Below are 4,908 nucleotides of genomic sequence, written 5' to 3'. Positions count from 1 at the left end.
TTTATCGGCTCCCCAGTAGTCATTGGTCGGTTTCGGCCTTACGGCCTCGTGGCCTCAGGGGCCTTCTGGTCTCCTTGTTTGTTCTGGGAGCTATCTGCAACCTCAACACTGGTTTTCTGAGTGTGGACGACGGGTTTCACTAGGGGTCCTGGCGCTCTCACCCGCGGCTCTTAGCGCTGGTTATCTTAAGGTTAGTACCTATCTCCTCCTATTCCTAGTTAGTTTTTCTTTAATACCTGAAAAAATTGGCTTAAGTAGGTTGTTTTCCGAATTAAGACAGGAATTCGGGTCTGAAAGAAGATATTATGGTCTAGCTATTGTTTTGAATTTCGCTGGCTTAGAAGTTTAGACCCTGGAACCTATATAGCTTATTACAGTCTTTAACCCGCATGCTGGACGTTGAATTCTATAGCTACCAAAATGCTAAAATCCTTTCTTCTTAAATTAAAGAATTCTATAGCTATCTATAGGCCGTGCACAGATTTTCGGTTCAGAATTGGTAAATGGTGGTGTATTTTCCAGATGTATTGTTGTTGCATTGATTGTCAGGATTATACTTATGCTTAGCCTTTCTCTCCAAAGCATGCTCCATCCTTCTGAAACCTGTAATGGCATCACCGGGATAACCAGGTAGTCTACCCGATTTTTCTCCTTTTCCGGCATCGAAAATTAGCATCCCTTCCAAGGGTAATTTTCAAAATTCGCGGAGTAAATGCCGCTGTCCTCACCCGACGTGATTCTTGTCCTCAGAAGTACTTATTTTCGTCCTCAGCAGTACTTGTAATCTCTTTTGATCCCTTTCTGGTCAAATTGACGGTTGGGAAATCGTCTCCCTTCTCGCAACTTTCAATGTGAGATTTAGTGCTCTTATCACTTCATCATTATCCTTCTATTTTGGAGTTTTCCTTCTGCTGATCCCGAGGACACTCCTGAGCTGTTCTCTTAATTCTCCCCATCCAGTATTTACTCTATCTGGGTCTTTTGTTCAGTAAAGGATCTACGGAAAGGATATTTCCTGTACTGTCTCAGTCAGGAATTTATGAATTCAAGCTGTCAATTGCCAGAATAGCGATCTTTCTATCGATTCAATGACAGGTGGGTCAGACTCATCTGCCACACAAGCCATGATTCAAGCCGCGATAGAGGTCAAGAAAGCTCATGACAAATCTAGGATGTCACCAGGATGGCAAGCCATGGTGGAAGACATGATTGTCAAGCCCGCCTGCCCTGAAAAGAATGGCCCACCTCCCGTGAAGCCTCGCCCCAATTCTTCTATTAAAGGAAAGGCCATTTCTAGGGAAGGGCGGTCAAGTGATCAGGCTTTTCACTACAATAAGACCAGGAATCCGGTTAAAATTGTTTCTCCTCCAAATGCAGTCTCATTAGACAGCTCCATTCTTTCGGAAAGAATAGATAGCTTGCATAAACTTGCCTTGGTAGGGAAGTGGCAATTCCCAGAAATGGAAGAAGCAGTCATGAGGCAATGGCTGGAAGACAAATGGAAACCCCTGATTGGATATACTCCCGTCATTTCTCGCCTAATGAAGGAGTGGTACTCATTCCACTTCCTAAAAGCTTCTGACTTAGAGACTGTATTTATCAAACCTTGGGTCTTTGGTAGGAGTTTCTTATCCCTTTTTAGATGGTATATTGGTTTCGATCCATTAAAGAACACCCCGTCAAACAATTTGATTTGGGTGAAACTTCCAAATTTGCCTCTGGAAATGTGGTCGACAGAAACTCTTACAGAAATAGGGAATTCTATCGGTAAGTTTATTTATGTAGATCCCTGGTGCAGAGGAGAGAAAGACAAGAGAATAGCGTGGATCCTCATAGAGAAGGTATACAAAGGAGGATATCCGGACCACATTGAGATAGCATGGGACCGTTTCAAAATCAAACAAAGGTTAGACTTCTGGGGAATCCCATTCAGGTGTTCCCTTTGTCATAAAACAGGGCACTTGATTAATAATTGCAGACGCCATTTCATCCACAGGCATAAGAAAGTTCATCGTAGATTTGGTGCGGCTTCTGCTCTGCCTTTTTGTGAGCGAGCATCTTCTTCATCATTAAGTTTTCCGGAGGATTCCCAAAAGGTAAATCTAGAACCTGAAGTTCTTGATTCAAAGGTGATTCAGAATCTTTCTCCTTAGGACAACCTTTTCGGGTCGGATCCCCGTCGCTCCATCCAATCTACTCCTACCCATCCCGGAATCATCAAATCCCCTCCTTTCGGCTGCGCTCCCATTCCCGAGCCCTCGGAGGATAAAGTTGTCCCCTCTCCTTCTGCTATGAACTTAATGGACTTTGTTGTCGGTTCCCACCCCATTCTGATTTCCTCCTCCTCCTCGACTCCTGACAAATCCCATGCTCCAGCTCCAAAAGGCAAAGAACCTCTTCTCACGCCCACCCCTTTCAACTCGCCTGAAGCGTCCCCGGTTAACAAATATGATAGCGACATTGATTTCCTTCTTAGCAAAAAATCTCTAGAGTTGGAGCCTCTAACAATTCATAAACCTAAAAGTCCTGCTTCTCCATTCATAAGCCCTAACTCAGCAAAGAACATAACAGTCAGAAAGAAACACAATGGGGGAAGCAGGCACTTTAGGGGGAGAACGATCGCTTCTGAACATGGAGTGAGGAACCTATCTCTTATAGATGTGCCAATTCTGGATTCGACTGATATTCAGCCTCTTAGAGCAAGCATGGCTGGCGAGCCATCCAAATGACTTTTATTGTTTCAATGAATATCAGGGGTTTAGGCGCAAACCCTAAATATCTTGCGCTAAAAGAAATCTTCTATTCAGCCCATCCAAAAATCATCCTTATACAGGAAACCATGCACTCCAGCAAGGTGTCTATAGCATACTTTAGGAGAATGTTTCCCTCCTGGTTTATGGTTGCATCAGAGGCTTGTGGGCAATCAGGTGGACTCGCAGTCCTGTGGGATCCCGTCTGGATCAAGGCAAAGGCCTTCAAATGTTTTGCGGGGATTCTAATTTCGGTCTCTGTTAGAGGTCAAGGCCTAAATATCAATATTCTCAATGCCTATGCGCCCTATAAGAATAGACTCCCTTTCTGGGAAAGGCTGTTTGCCTCGGAAATTCTTGAAATTGGAGCTCTGATGATAGCAGGAGATTTAAATATGACCTTAAGCTCTGATGAATGTTGGGGCAAATGCAGGACTAAGGACCCGCTTGCTGATAGACTCAAGAAGGAATTTTTAAACAGGAACTTTGTTGACATCGTGCCTATCAAAATGAAGCCTACATGGGATAACAGCAGGTCCGGAGAGGCATATATAGCCAAGAGGATTGATCGATTCATTCTTCATTCTAGCATTATCGACAAAATGGGTATGCCTGTATCTTCTATAGGGAACGACTTCACATCTGATCATAGGCCTATTTTCCTTGGATGGCAAGGGAATGGTTTCAGGCTCGGCTATTCTTTTAAATTTAACAAAATCCACTTAGAGGACCCAAAATTCAATGAAATCATTACAAACAAGTGGAAGGAGTTATAAGTATCAGAATTGTCCCCTTTCATGACCTTTCGGGAAAAGCTGGCATCCCTGAGGAATGTGGCAAAGGACTGGCAACTCCAAAAGAGGAAGATGGACAAACAAGAGCTTATAGACATCCAAAAGGAGCTGGACAACATATTAAATGCAGCAGATCCAAATAATCTGTCTCTCGACATCAAAGGTCTCATAAGGAATTTGGAAAAAAGAAAACAAATCCTCCTGGAAAAGGAGGAGGCGTCATGGAGGCTCAAAAGCAGAGCTATTTGGCTTAAGGATGGAGATAGAAATACGAGATTTTTTCATAATTTTGCAAACGCCAGACGAGAGAAAAATTCCATTTGGAGGATCAGCAATGGTGAAGGTGGGTTCTTCTACTCTCAGCAGGATATCTCGAATGAAGCAACGAGATTTTTTCAGAACCAATACAAAAGAAAGGAAGCAAATAATTTCCAAGATACCCTCTGGGGGATCGAACTGGTTCCGGTAATGTTCGATGAGGCAGCAAATGAAAGTTTTTTCCAGCCGATTTCTGAAGAGGAACTTCTAAATGTCATAAAAGCCTTCAAAAGAGATAAAAGCCCTGGGCCGGATGGATGGCCCATAGAGTTTTTTCTCACTTCTATGAACTCTTTAAAAATGACTTGCTGCGAATGGTGGAGGCATCCTGGATGTCAGGAAGTATTCACAGCATTATCTCTTCTACTCTGATTGCCCTGATTCCTAAAAAGGTTAAGTCGGACACCTTCCAAGATTTTAGACCAATATCGCTATGCAATATCTTGTTCAAAATTATTTCTAAAATTATTGCAGAAAGGTTGAAGCCTACTCTGGCCTCCTTCATCTCAAAGGATCAACATGCATTCTTAAAGGGTCGAAACATATTGGATGCAGTTGCCATGACCCAGGAAAGTCTGTTTTCTATGATCTCTAACAAGATGGATGCGGCTATTCTCAAAATAGATCTGCAAAAGGCCTACGATTGCTTAGACTGGGGTTTTCTAAGAGTCATGCTGGCAAAAATTGGTTTAAAATCTCATTCCATCGACTGGATAATGTCTTGTGTAGAGAATGTCCGATATTCGGTCATCATAAATGGAATCCCCTCTTCTTTCTTTTCAGCGGAAAGGGGACTTCGACAAGGTTGTCCCCTCTCCCCACTGTTATTTATCTTGGTGATGAACTCCCTCAGCCTACAGATTAATAAGGCAGTAGACGAAAAGAGATGTAGGCCAGTCAAGATATGCAAGGACATTTCTTTATCACACAATCTGTTTGTCGATGATGTTCTCATTTTCGCCATGCTCTGTAGGGCCTCCTGGATCTGCCTAAATGAAATTCTTGATAAATTCCAGAGAGCATCAGGGTTGGTCATAAATAAGGCA

Source organism: Pinus tabuliformis, chromosome 6 (genome assembly GCF_031772625.1).
Source record: "Pinus tabuliformis cultivar Carrire ecotype Pingquan chromosome 6, CPIR1, whole genome shotgun sequence".
NCBI classification, from domain to species: Eukaryota; Viridiplantae; Streptophyta; class Pinopsida; order Pinales; family Pinaceae; genus Pinus; species Pinus tabuliformis.
Note: the sequence above shows the minus strand (reverse complement) of the source record.